We start from the raw sequence: 15,649 nt of genomic DNA on the forward strand, positions 1-15,649 counted from the left end.
TTGCACTTGGCACATGTTGGTTCACATTCCCTCCTCTTTAGCTTTTGCCATTGTAACTTCTATTTTTGGTTTACATTCCCTTCTCTGTAGATGTAGCCATCATAACTTCATCTTGCTCATCATTGTTACAAAATTTATAGCCTGCTACTATGTTGTTCATGCCAATTTTGTACTCCCTGAACATGTTGGTTTGCATGGGACTCGACAGTAGTAAGTCTGCTGTTTCATTCTAACGTGCTCTGTTATATTGGCTGTTGGTATGCGGCATGCACTCTTTGTTTGCTTATTGTGCGCATTACAATGATCTTGTTATAACGACGAAATGATGAGTTCCATATTCTTTGGTAAACAATATTGTAGTGTCTTTGCCTTTCCATTGTTGTTGTCTTAACTTGTAATGTCTTTGTTTCAGATATAGGTGGTGCATGGACAACTTAAAAGATTGCGGAATCGCTTCATTGTATTGCTAGGTTTAATTACCATTCAATTTCTCTGGGTTCTGTAATATTTTTTCAAAGCCTTGCAGCTGATGTAATATTTAGTTAGTTTTTATAGTTCTTTCGCGCATTTTTTCTATGGTGCTTGTGGTAAGTGAGGCTATCCGACAGAAATCATGTGTTGCGTAAATATTCTCAGTATCTTTCTATGTTTTGCGCAATCTAAATCACAAATTCCCATCCCTTAAACGGCCCAATTAAGCGAAATCACATATGTGCCCGCCCGCAAAATCCTAAAGCACCTATCATCCCGGCATATAACAGCAACTAAAAGGGCTGGCCCACTTACTTATTGGGCCAGCCCACTTGCTTTATGGTGGACCCAACCCACTAACTGGGCCGGCCAAATGTGGGCCCACGTGCTTCTTGGGCTAGCCCATTTGGTAACTGGGCCGGCCCGTTAGCAGGAATGTGGGCCCCACAAGCTTATTGGGCCGGCCCGCTAACTCGTTGGGCCAGCCCACCTACTTTACGGTGGACCCCACATACTAACTGGGCCAGCCCGGTAGCACGATAGTGGCCCCCACAAGCTTATTGGGTCGGCCCACTAACTAGTTGGGCCAGCCCAATTGCTTTTATCGTGGACCCCACATACTAACTGGGTCGGCCCGTCAGCAGGAAAGTGGACCCCACATGTTTATTGGGCTGGCCCGCCAACCTGGTGGGCCAGCCCATTTGCATTATGGTGGACCCACATACTAAATGGGCTGGCCCGGTTACACAAAAGTGGGCCCCACCATCTTATTGGGCCGGCCCACTATCTTGTTGGGCCAGCCCACTTGCTATAGGGTGGACCCCACATACTAAATGGGCCGGCCCTTTAACAGGAAGTGGGACCCACCTGTGTTTTTTGGAGTGGCCCACTAGCTTGTTGGGCCAGCCCACTTGATCTATGGTGGACCCCACTTACTAATGGGCCGGCCCGATAGCAGGAAAGTGGGACCCACATGCTAATGGCCGGCCCACTAACTTCTTGGAAGGCCCACTTGCTTTATGGTGGACCCCACTTGTCAAATGGGTCGGCCCGATAACAGGAAAGGTGAGCCCACATGTCTAGTGGGCCGGCCCTTTTGCCTGTTGACCGGTCAAAGAGTGCATTCGGCCCGGCCCACATGCTTAGCGGGCCGGCCCATTTAAATTTTGACCAGTCAACCTTAGAGGTTAGGCCCGGCCCACGTAACTAATGGACCAGCCCAGCTATATTGTTGACCGGTCAAACTAAGTCAGCTGGCCCGGTCCGCAAACTAAACGGGCCGACCCGCTTAAGACGTGGTAGGCCTCGTGTGGGCCTACCATCTACCATGGGGTTTCAGCCGGTTAACGGCGTTAAGCGCAGTTAACGGCGTCTGCCACGTGTCAGTTTGCATGACGTCGGCAGTCAACGGGCTCCCGAAAACACTTCTGCAACGATCCGATTTTCCGTGGCGAAAGGGCGCCCAAACGCGACAGACCGAAAAAACGTGGTAGGAATTTGCCTGACGCAGTTTCGACCACAGAACCCATATCGTCGGGTTAGGCCCATAGGCGACGAAAAATGGCCCTTAGTGGACGATTTTGGGACGTTGTCTATCAGAACTTTTCTTGTAGTGTATCACGTGGAGCACCTGGACTTTATGCTGCACGAGACCCGCAAGGAGCTAGACAAGTCTCGTGTCTACGCCAACCAGACCCACCTCCACATGTCGCAGCAGACCGAGACCATCAAGATGCTTGCCAAGGATCGCAAGTCACTCCGCATGCAGCGTGCCAAGAAGGACTCCACCATTGCTCGCCTCCGCGCGAAGATAGTATCCTTGGAGGCAACTGTCAAGGCACAAGAGGATCAGTTGAGGGATTTGGAAGAAGAAGGTGAAGACATTCAGGGAGGAGCAGCCTACCTGAGTGATGATGATGACTTTGAGGAAGATGAAGACACTGATGTGGAAGGCAACGAGTTCACGGACGCCGGAGAAGATGACTTCGTCCCGATAGATGTGGATGATGAGTAGTAGTTGCACTTGAGCACTTGTGTAGGTGTGAGTTTGTATCAGGATCCCCTTGTATCGTAGCACGAGTAAAATGGTTCTTAAAACCATTGATGTGTTAGCTTGTTGAATGTATAAGGACGTCGCCTAGAGGGGGGGGGGTGAATAGGCGGTGTATAAAAACTTCTACTTGAGAGCTAAACTAGGCGGAATAAAACTACTAAGTGTTTACTAGTTTAGCTCAAAGCCTATCAACTAGGGGTTTGGCTATGTGCACCAACAACCTATGCTAAGCATGATGAGCAACAAGGTGATAACCAACTAGATATAACACATCAAGCAAAATAGATATCACAATGTAAAGCGCATAGGTAAAGGAGCTCGGGTTGAGAAGTAACCGGTGCATGAGGAGACGACGATGTATCCCAAAGTTCACACCCAAGGGTGCTACGTCTCCGTTGGAGCGGTGTGGAGGCACGAGGCACTCCAATGAGCCACTAGGGCCACCATATTATCCTCGAGCCCTTCCACCAAGTGGAAAGCCTAGATCCACTAAGGGACCCTTGAGGGTGGTCACCGAACCCGTACAAGCTTGGGCAAACTCCCAAGTATCAAGCTTGAGGCAACTCCACAACACGGAGGCTCTCAAGTACAAGGCCACAAGATGCTACAACACGCCACACCGGCGGCAAGGCCACCAAGACACCAACGCGCCACAACCGGGTCCAAAACCACAAAGGCTACCACACTCCACAAAGGCAACAACGCCACTAAGGCTACCACACCACAAAAGCAACAACGCCACAAAGACGACAAGGCCACTAAGGCTACAAAGCCACATAGGCTACAACACCACAAAGGTAACAAGGCCACTAAGGCAACAACACCACCAAGGTCAACATGCCCTCTACGAGACCGAAACCCCGGAGAGAACCTACACTGATGCACCTAATGCAATGGCTAAGAACACCACTAAGATGCCCAAGTTCTTCTCCCCCAAATTCCAACAAAGCTACAAAATCTAGTGGGGGAATAAGGGAGGAAGAACAAAATAGAGGAGGAACACCAAATTACTCCAAGATAGATCTAGCAAGATCCCCTCACTTGGAGAGGGATTGAATTGGTGATGCTCTAGATCTAGATCTCCTCTATCCTTTCCCCCAAAAATATGCAAGAAATAGTGGGGGGATCAAGAGGAGGAAGAAATACTTCAAGGTCAACAATGGAGGAGAGAGAATGGAGGGGAAGAAGTTCTTTGGTCGGAGGTGGAAGAGAGGTATAAATAGGGGGCCCGAAATATAGCAGTTGGGACTGGAAAAACGGTCAGATTCGCGCAAAAGCGGTCAGAAAACTCCCCAAACTGGTAGTACCGCTGTACGGAGCGGTACTACCGCTTTGTGCCTAAACAGAGCAAATCTGAACATGCAGGAGAGAGAGAAAGAATCAGCAGCGGCGGCAGAGCGTGGGGCAGCGTGCAGCAGCGCAGCGGCGCGGACCAGACAGCATGCGATGCAGCTGGCCACGCATGAGCCTCTCCCGCACGGGAGAGCCCCGACCGTACGGAGCCTGGGCGGGAAGGCGCGTGGGTCAACGCCTTGGTCGAGGCGCTGGCCACGGCCACGCTCGCTCGAGTGAGCAGCAGCGACCGACAGCGGTGGTAGGGCTAGGCCCAGGCGTGCGGGGCGGCCCAGGTGCGGGCAAGGGCGAGGCGGCCCACTGCGGTGGAGGCAGGCGGCCTGGCAGCGAGCACGTGGAGGCGGGCTGCAGCGGCGTGGCCCAAGACGGGGGAGAGAGGAGCAGCTGGGAAAAAGGAGAAAAAGAAAAAATAAAACGGGCCGGTAGTACCGGGCCCGGTACCGGCCTGGTACCGTAAATGGGTTACGGTACTACCAGGCCGGTACCGGCCTGGTACCGCTTTAAGTTCAGTAAGAAAAACTGCACGTGCGGTACTTTGGCCGGTACCGCCCACGGTAGTACCGCCCGGGCCAGTAAGGTTTTAAATTCGTTTTCTTTTTCTCTGCAACATGGAAAATGCAATAACTCCAGCTAGAAAACTCGGAATGACATGAACCTAATTTTGTTGGAAAGAGGGCGACAAGAGCTACCTTCTCACATGATGAAATCATGGAAAAGAGTGGATGATGATTTTATCATGGTCATAGAGGTGTAACCTCTCAATATGGTATATCGGGGAAATCATCATCCTCGCATATGCAACATGCAATGCATCCGGAATCCGTTTCCAATGAGCTAGAGCTTGTCATGAGAATGAACACAAGCTCTCGAACATCTCAAGGATAAGAACCAAGAATAACCGAGAAACACGATGCAATGCATGCAAGGTTTGAGCTCTCTCCGATGATGCGACCTACTATCCTATCGAGCACAAACCTTATTCTTGTGCGTTCCTCTCGAGTCGGCAAGCTCCGTCTTCACCCTCTTCATCATTGTACATGCCACCGTCCTCATCCATCTTCTACGCACGCCACCGTCTTCCTCCAACATACACGCCACCGTCTTTAATCATCTTCTATGTCGTCTTCATCTCTCTTCATCTTCAACACCGTCTTCGTCTCTCTTCAACACCGTCTTCGTCATTGTACTCCATCTTCTCCATCTTGCAACCTTGAGACCAACACATGGCTATGGACTTGACCTAAGATAGATTCTCAATGCAACCGTTAGTCCATAGGGATTGTCATCAATTACCAAAACCACACATGGGGTAATGGACCTGTTCTTTCAATCTCCCCCATTTTGGTAATTGATGACAATCTCTTTGAGATGGTTTAAATATGGAATTTAGCGAACAACCCAATTTGAATATTTAGAAAAAACTCCCCCATAATATATGCATGTGTGAATGAACTTGAATTTCATTGCATATACCGGCAATTAAAGCCTAGCGGAGTATCCTCTAAATATTCAACCATGCAAAGCAACAAATGCAAGGCATGAAAGGCAAATGCTTAAGAACCAACAAAAGCAATTCCCTTAAACCCTCCAAACTTCTCCCCCATTGGCATCGATTGCCAAAATGGATGAAAGGTTTAGAAGGCCAATATAGTGAGCGTTCCTCCATAAGTTGTGCATTTCTCATAATTGTGAGTGAAGTCAAATGCACATATTCAATGACGAATATTCGGAGGAAATCAAACTATATTGAGGATCAAAGATTGCAAGAGAATAAGAAGATGAGAAAGCTTCGACAAATGAAGCAAGCAATCCAATGAACCATCGAATCAAGTATGAGTGCATGAAGATGCAAATAGAATAACATGAGCACTCATAACCAAGTTCTTTGTGGAACCAACAAAGAGTCAAATAAGTATAAAAGGATGGACTCCCACAAAGAGGGATATCAAAAGATATGCACCATCTCTTATGTATATAAGTTTCTCTAATTCGACAACATCACGAAGATATTTATCCACAAAGAAACATGCACAGACAAGATAGGTACAAGAGAAATAGAGCAAGATAATTAAAACAAGCATGCTCAAGGACTTATCTCATTTTAGGAAGATAAAACCAAATATCAAGTAATGAGATAACCAACTCCCAAAGAAAGCAAGGTTCCAAATAAACCAAACCTTCAACACTTTTCATGATGGCACAAAAGTACCGAAAAGAAAAGGTTTGTCTTCCAAAGTCAAATTCTTGAAACAAGGGAGTGTTTTAACGAACATAGGAGAGCTCCCCCAAAATTAGTGCACCATTTGCGATTTTGCGTTTGAATACAAAATGCACAAATGCGGGATCATCGCTCTACCATTGTTTATCAAAACACTAACAAGGTTCAAGTGAAACAAGGAGATCCAAAAGAAGCAAGGAAGACACATGGGAGGCTAACCCACAAGGACAAATTCTTCGCAAGAAATAAAGCAATTGAGCACATGAGCCAAGTGTGAGGATGATCCGGAACAAAACCACAATTTATTACCAATTGTCCATGGACAAGAGGTATTTAGGAAGTACTTCCATATGGTAGTTTGTGATTTTGTCCAAGATCATCTTCCCAGGAAACAAAGCATATGGTAGAGTGGGATTTGTTTGAGCACACATGTCACATAGGAACAAGATAATCTAAAATATCAATTCTATGTGACACAACCTCAAGTGTTCACATTTTCTAGGCTTGTAAGATGCACAAAGCATAATACTCCCCCATAATGTGATAAAGACATTTTTCGTGCAAGAGGCAAATAAGAACCACGTGAGATAATTAATGGATATTATACAATTTTATTCATCATGTCACACATTTTAAGATTGTGAAATGCACAAAGCATATCACTCCCCCAAAATGGGATAGTCCATTAATTTCTCACACGAGTAACAACTAAGATATCAACAAGATGCAATAGGTTCGACATAAGAACAATTGTACATGATGTGCCACCCAACATATATAAGCATGGAAGCAAGATAAGCAAGTAGGAAGCACAACATACAGAACCACATGCGAGGTACAAAACCAACACGTGTAAAAGGGGAGCGAGTAACTTTGAATTTAAAGGAGTTGAGGACTCGTTACCGCAAGGAGGTGCATGGGTAAAGGATGAAAGGAATAATACTTGACTTGAGGAAATAAGAATGATGAAGATCCCCTAAGTCTTCATGAACTAGTCAAGTCTCCATGCCCTCTACATGTACCTATTGATCAAATTTTGGCTCGATGGTCCCCAACCAAGTTGGGTCCTAAGAAGTTAGTCACAATAGGCTTGGCAACCCAAATGGTTCTTTTTGAGAAACCACATTGAGTGCCCATATATTTGGCAAACTCATTTCCAACCTTATCCTTGCAAAGAGAATAAGCACCACGGATCAAGATAGGGTTGGATGAGTTACCAATAGTGCAAAAGGAGGAGATGTGGCCCTTCTCATGGCATATGTAGCATGTTCTTCTCTTCTCCTTCTTCTCACTTGATTTCTCCACAATGGGAGCCTTGGCTTGATCCTTCTTGGGTAGCGGTCTTTCTTCAAGTCGAGGTAGACCATGAGCTTGACCTTGAGGTAGATCATGAGCTCCATCTTGAGGACGCTTCCCTTGTTTCTTCTCTCCAAGTGGCTTCTTCTTCAAGGGGCACGATCTAACATGATGCCCTTCAATCTTGCACTTGAAGCACACAATCTTGGCGGGATCCTTCACATGCCCTTGGCCCTTCTTCCGCTTGTGCGTGGTGGACTTGTTCTTATTGTTGGAGTTGAATCCAAGTCCACTCTTGTCATTGGGGAATTGCTTCCCTTCATGACTCTTTACCAAGTCCTTCTTCAAAGAAGAGACTTGGGCCTCGAGCTCTTCGATTTCCCCTACATGGTTAGTAACAACACAAGTACTAGAGGAAGTGGAAGCTTCATTGTTAGAGCAACAAGGTAAGGTATGTAATTCACCACAAGATATAGCAATAGCATGGGTGGGTGAATTACTAGTACTAGCACATGGATTTGTAGAGCAACAAAGCATAGAAGGTAGTTCACCACAAGATAAATCAATAGCATGAGTGGGTGAACTAAAAGCACTAGCACATGGCAAAATTGCATTTTGAGAGGTAGTGCTAGTACTCACATGAGGCTCACAAGATTTTACCTTTGACATGATAGCCTCATGAGCTAACTTTAGCAAATTTTGTGAGACTAGAAGATCATCATGGGAGCTAGAAAGCTTTCCATGACTTTCTTCCAATTTCTCATAATTGCATGTTAGCAAAGCAAGTTGAGCCCTTAGCTCAACATTCTCCTTTAAGACGGATGCTTCACAAGAGGTAGAGTTAGTAGCACAAGCATTATCAATTATAGCACAAGGAGAAGGCAACTTAGGAAGCTCTATTAGGTTGAGAGCCTTAAATTGCTCATGTGACTCGGTGATTTTGATGAGCTCACTCTCAATGGCCCTAGACCCATTTTTGAGAAGCTCAAAATCCTCAAGGAGTTTAGCATGAGAAATTACTAGCTCAACATTTTTAATTTGAAAATCATTTGCCACCTCTAAAGCTCTATCACGAGATTCATTTACTTTAGATAGCTCTAGAGTAAAGGTCGCCTCAAGAGTTTCATTGGTGATTTTTTGTTCTTCAAGAGCTTCACTAAGAGTTGCAATCTCGTTTGCATACTCGCGCTCATGCTCTTCCATTTTCTCAATAAATTTTGTGCTCTCAATGGCAAAAGCCAAGATTTTCATAAAGTTAGAGCAAGAAAATTTCTTCTTATGAAGAGCATGAAAAACCAACTCACTCATCATGTTTAAGGAAGCAACATTAAGTCGTTCCATATCATCAACTTCATCATCACTAGATATATAGGGTTCCAAGGAAGGAGATACCTTAGACGCCCTAGCCATAAGGCATGTGTGAGAACCGTGAGATGACGAAGAAGATGAACTACTTGAAGCTCCATCCAAGATCTTGTCTTGGCCCATAGTATCTTCGGTTTTCTCTACATTGTTAGTCACACAAATACTAAAGGAAAACGAAGCATTTTTATCATGGCCACAAGACAAGGCAAGCATATCAACATGGGATGAAGATATGCAAGGACTATCAACACTAGCATGTAAGATATTTCTAGTGCTATAAGTGTTCAAGTCCAAAGATGAAACATTGCAATGGGATAGGGATGAAGAATCATCAAGAGAAGGCTCACCATCAACAACAATGTTCATCACCACTCACCATACCATTACCTTGTGTCTTACCACACATTGGTGAAGTGGAAGGAGTGTGATCATCCTCAATGGTCTTGGACCCACCATATGTATCTCCAAGCTTTGTCCAAAACTCATGAGCACTCCGGAAAGGCGCGATGGAGGAAATCACTACATGACTCACAACATGGCAAAGCACTTTAGTAGCTTGAGCATCTAGATAAGAGTTTTTCTTCTCCTCAAAAGATGGATTTTGTGGATCCTTAGGAGGAGAAAAACCCATATCAAGAATTTGCTCCATATGTGGGTGCATGCCCCTAAAATAATCAAGCATGTATAATTTCCAAGCATCATAATTTGTGCCATCAAATGTAAAAGTGGAAATGTGCACTAATCCTCTAGCCGACGTCATTACTCTCTAGGCGGTGAAGCCCAACAAGATAAGAGAGCCCTAGCTCTGATACCATTGAATGTATAAGGACGTCGCCTAGAGGGGGGTGAATAGGCGGTGTATAAAAACTTCTACTTGAGAGCTAAACTAGGCAGAATAAAACTACTAAGTGTTTACTAGTTTAGCTCAAAGCCTATCAACTAGGGGTTTGCCTATGTGCACCAACAACATATGATAAGCATGATGAGCAACAAGGTGATAACCAACTAGATATAGCACATCAAGAAAGATAGATATCACAATGTAAAGCGCATAGGTAAAGTAGCTCGGGTTGAGAAGTAACCGGTGCACGAGGAGACGACGATGTATCCCGAAGTTCACACCCAAGGGTGCTACATCTCCATTGGAGCGGTGTGGAGGCACGAGGCACTCCAATGAGCCACTAGGGCCACCGTATTCTCCTCGAGCCCTTCCACCAAGTGGAAAGCCTCGATCCACTAAGGGACCCTTGAGGGTGGTCACCGAACCCGTACAAGCTTGGGAAAACTCCCAAGTATCAAGCTTGAGGCAACTCCACAACACAGATGCTCTCAAGTACAAGGCCACAAGAGGCTACAACACGCCACACCGGCGGCAAGGCCACCAAGACACCAACGCGCCACAACCGGCTCCAAAACCACAAAGGCTACCACACTCCACAAAGGCAACAACGCCACTAAGGCTACCACACCACAAAAGCAACAACGCCACAAAGACGACAAGGCCACTAAGGCTACAAGGCCACAAAGGCTACAACACCACAAAGGTAACAAGGCCACTAAGGCAACAACACCACCAAGGTCAACATGCCCTCTACGAGACCGAAACCCCGGAGAGAACCTACACCGATACACCTAATGCAATGGCTAAGAACACCACTAAGATGCCCAAGTTCTTCTCCCCCAAATTCCAACAAAGCTACAAAAGCTATTGGGGGAATAAGGGAGGAAGAACAAAATAGAGGAGGAACACCAAATTACTCCAAGATAGATCTAGCAAGATCCCCTCACTTGGAGAGGGATTCAATTGGTGAAGCTCTAGAATCTAGATCTCCTCTCTCCTTTCCCCCAAAAATATGCAAGAAATAGTGGGGGGATCAAGAGGAGGAAGAAAGACTTCAAGGTCAACAATGGAGGAGAGAGAATGGAGGGAAAGAAGTTGTTTGGTCAGAGGTCGAAGAGAGGTATAAATAGGGGGCCCGAAATATAGCTATTGGGACTGGAAAAACGGTCAGATTCGCGCAAAAGCGGTACTACCGCTTGTTAAAGTGGTACTACCGTTTGCGCCAAAACTGTGCAGAAAAACGGTCAGAAAACGCCCCAAACCGGTAGTACGCTGTACGGAGCGGTACTACCGCTTTGTGCCTAAACAGAGCAAATCTGAACATGCAGGAGAGAGAGAGAAAGAATCAGCAGCGGCGGCAGAGTGTGGGGCAGCGTGCAGCAGCGCAGCGGCGCGGAGCAGACAACATGCGATGCAGCTGGCCACGCATGAGCCTCTCCCACGCGGGAGAGCCCCGGCCGTACGGAGCCTGGGCGGCAAGGCACGTGGGTCAACGCCTTGGTCGAGGCGCTGGCCACGGCCACGCTCGCTCGAGCGAGCAGCTGCGACCGACAGCGGTGGTGGGGCTAGGCCCAGGCGTGCGGGGGCGGCCCAGGTGCGGGCAAGGGCGAGTTGGCCCACTGCGGTGGAGGAAGGCGGCCTGGCAGCGAGCGCGTGGAGGCGGGCTGCAGTGGCACGGCTCAAGACGGGGGAGAGAGGAGCAGCTGGGAAAAAGGAGAAAAAGAAAAAATAAAACGGGCCGGTAGTACCGGGCCCAGTACCGGCCTGGTACCGTAAATGGGTTACGGTACTACCGGGCCGGTACCGGCCTGGTACCGCTTTGAGTCCAGTAAGCAAAACTGCATGTGCGGTACTTTGGCCGGTACCGCCCACGGTAGTACCGCCCAGCCCAGTAAGGTTTTAAATTCGTTTTCTTTTTCTCTGCAACACGGAAAATGGAATAACTCCAGCTAGAAAACTCGGAATGACATGAAACCAATTTTGTTGGAAAGAGGGCGACAAGAGCTACCTTCTCACATGATGAAATCATGGAAAAGAGTGGATGATGATTACCTCTCAATATGGTATATCGGGAAAATCATCATCCTCGCATATGCAACATGCAATGCATCCGGAATCCGTTTCCGATGAGCTAGAGCTTGTCATGAGAATGAACACAACCTCTCGAACATCTCAAGGATAAGAACCAAGAATAACCGAGAAACACGATGCAATGCATGCAAGGTTTGAGCTCTCTCCGATGATGCAACCTACTACCCAATCGAGCACAAACCTTATTCTTGCGCGTTCCTCTCGAGTCGGCAAGCTCCGTCTTCACCCTCTTCATCATTGTACATGCCACCGTCCTCATCCATCTTCTACGCACGCCACCGTCTTCCTCCAACAGACACGCCACCATCTTCAATCATCTTCTACGCCGTCTTCATCTCTCTTCATCTTCAACACCGTCTTCGTCTCTCTTCGACACCGTCTTCGTCATTGTACTCCATCTTCTCCATCTTCCAACCTTGAGACCAACACATGGCTATGGACTTGACCTAAGATATATTCTCAATGCAACCGTTAGTCCATAGGGATTGTCATCAATTACCAAAACCACACATGGGGTAATGGACATGTTCTTTCACTTGTAATGTGTGTTGTTTGAATGAATGAAAGAGTTGTTTGATTTCAATATGACAAGAATTCAAGTTTTAAACTTTTAAACTTACCCAAACAAGCCATAGAAAATTCCCTCTTATCTCATGATCTATCTCAATGTTCAGATGGCCCCTCCAACTCGCAACAGCAATCAAGATGCAATGTTGCAGCTTTTACAAACACTGATGGCAGATAGAGAAGCCGAGAGAGCTGAACGACAAGCCAATATTGCCGCACTGCAGCAAATAGCCCACAACAACCAAGGCCATGGAAACCATGATCATCCTGGATCCAAGCTAAAGAATTTCCAGAATACAAATCCTCCGATGTTTAGCAAGACAGAAGAGACCCTAGATGTTGATGATTGGCTCCAAACCATGGAGAAGAATCGGGAAGTTGCGGGAGTAGAAGCCACTGAGAAAGTGTTGTTCGCCACCCACTACCTGTCAGGACCTGCCAGAGCCTGGTGGACAAATGCCCGTGCAATGAATGTGGGACAGATGATGACTTGGGAAGATTTCAAGCTCAAGTTTAGCAAGTACCATGTTCCCCCGGGTCTAATCAAGAAGATGAGGGATGAGTCCAGGGAACTCAAACAAGGAAGGATGTCCATGGTGGAATACCGCGACAGATTCCTCACTCTGTCAAGGTACGCCCCAGATGAGACCGACACCACTGAAAAGAGGAAGGAAAGATTTTTGAATGGACTGCATGATGAGATGCAAACTGTACTTGTGAACATCCCGTTTGCTGATTTGGAAGCACTTGTGGATTCTGCCATCCAGATGGAGGGAAACTCCATCAAGCCAATGAGAACCACAAGCGTAGAATGATGCACCAGAGTGGGCCCAGCAATACCCCAAGGTATCGCCCTAGCTCAAGCGGAGGATTTGCCTCAAGAAACAACAAGCCCCCGATGCCGATGTCACGTCCGAGTTTCCCCAACCGGAGTGGAGGACACCCAAGGCCAGGAGGCCACCACAACAACAACCACCATGCCAACAACAACCATCACTTCAACCGTGCCCTGATGAGAGCCCCCAGCAACCACAACAACACCAACACTGCTCCAAGGACTGGGAGCAATGATGTCCCCATCACCCCCAAGGACAAGTCAACTGTGACTTGTTATGAATGTGGAGTTGTGGGCCACTACTCCAATGAGTGCCCCAAGAAGCTTGCCAAGACTGCCCCGAATACCGCTGCACCTGCTCAGCAGCAACGCCGTGTCTCTATCGGAAGAAAGTTTGCCCCAGGCCACCCAAACAACCGCAGCGGCCGCCTCTTTCACATGAATGCTGAAGAATCCCAGGAAGCGCCAGATGTCGTGCTGGGTATGTTTTCTGTTAACTCAGTACCTGCAAGAGTGTTGTTTGATTCTGGAGCATCGCATTCGTTTATTACTGAAGATTTTGCATGCACTAGTAAGATTCAACCCATCAGTTTGAAGCATGTTATGATAGTTCAAATACCTGGTTCAACTATAAAAGCTAGAAAAATTTGCAAAGATGTGCCTATCAGAATACATGAAATAGATTTTTATGCAAATTTGATTGTTCTGGGAACAAAAGGTTTGGAAGTAGTACTGGGTATGGATTGGATGTCAAAGCATCATGGATTGATTGATTGTGCCAAGAAGGCCATCACCATGACTAGTAGCACCGGTGTGTTAGTAGAACACGTGTCCGAAAGGCTGCCCAGAAAGTTCACCTGCAACCAGAGTTTAGCCAAGCCAACCTTGGATCAGATCAGGGTCGTCTATAGATACCCCGATGTCTTTCCTGATGATCTACCCCGTATGCCCCCAGATCGGGATATCGAGTTTATCATTGAGTTAATCCCTGGAACAGGACCCATAGCCCAGAGAGCCTATAGTATGAACCCAGCAAAGTTAGTGGAACTGAAGAAGCAACTGGATGACATGCTGCACAAAGGTCTGATTCGACCAAGTGCCTCGCCATGGAGATCACCGGTATTGTTTGTGGATAAGAAGGACGGTGCCACTCGTTTATGTACGGATTACCATAAATTGAACGACGTCACCATCAAGAACAAGTACCCTTTGCCAAAGATAGAAGACCTGTTTGACCACCTGACCGGTGCCAGAGTATTCTCTAAGATTGATCTTAGGACTGGTTATCATCAGCTGAAGATTCGTGCAACGGATATCCCCAAGACTGCCTTCACCACCAGATATCGATTGTATGAGTACAATGTCATGTCATTTGGATTAACCAATGCCCCATCTTATTTCATGAATCTCATGAATAAGATCTTTATGAACTTTTTGGATAAGTTTGTCGTTGTCTTTATCGACGACATTCTAATCTACTCCAAGTCAGAAGAAGAACATGAGCAACATCTGGAAATTATCTTGGAAACCCTTAGGGAGCATCAGTTGTATGCCAAGTTCAGAAAATGTGAGTTTTGGTTAAAGGAAGTAGGATTCCTGGGACATATTCTGTCTGCAGGAGGAATTGCCGTAGATCCCGCAAAGATCAAGACCGTGGAAGAATGGAAAGTCCCTAACAGTCAAACTGAAGTCCGTGCATTTCTTGGATTAGCGGGATATTACCGCAGGTTTGTTTAAGGATTTTCAAGCATAGCCAGACCCATGACTCAACTGTTGAAGAAAGACAAGAAGTTTGAATGGACTGACAAATGTGAGGATAGTTTTCAGAAGCTCAAGAAAAGATTAACCACAGCCCCAATCTTGATCATGCCTGACATCACCAAGCCATTTGACGTCTATTGTGACGCATCCAAGAATGGTCTTGGATGTGTGTTGATCCAAGAAGGCAAAGTGATATCATATCTGTCTAGGCAATTGAAGCAACATGAGCAGAATTACCCAACCCATGACTTAGAGTTAGCAGCAGTTGTTTTAGCCTTGAAAGTATGGCGTCATTACCTCATGGGTAATCGATGCGAGATCTATTCGGATCATAAGAGCCTGAAGTACATTTTCACTCAGAAGGAGCTGAATATGAGGTAGAGAAGATGGATTGAATTGATTAAGGATTATGACCTACAAATTCACTACCACCCTGGCAAGGCCAATGTGGTAGCGGATGCCCTGAGTAGACAGCTGTGTCAACTGAACTCCATGATCGCAGAAGCGCAACCTAGTTTGCATCAGGAATTTGAGCAGTTTAGACTGGAGCTAGTTAGTGAAGGATTCCTAGCAAGCCTAGAGCTCCAACCTACCTTGATTAGTCAGATAAAGGAAGCACAAAAAGGAAATGCCAGCATTGACAGAATCAAGAGCCAAATAGCTGAAGGAAATGCACCAGGATTTACCGAAGATGAAGAAGGAGTTCTTCGGTACAACGGACGCCTATATGTGCCGGCAGATTCAGAGTTGAAGCAAGTCATTTTGAAGGAAGCTCATGATACCCTTTACTCCATTCAC

The sequence above is a fragment of the Lolium rigidum genome, chromosome 3 (assembly GCF_022539505.1).
Source record: "Lolium rigidum isolate FL_2022 chromosome 3, APGP_CSIRO_Lrig_0.1, whole genome shotgun sequence".
Taxonomy (NCBI): domain Eukaryota; kingdom Viridiplantae; phylum Streptophyta; class Magnoliopsida; order Poales; family Poaceae; genus Lolium; species Lolium rigidum.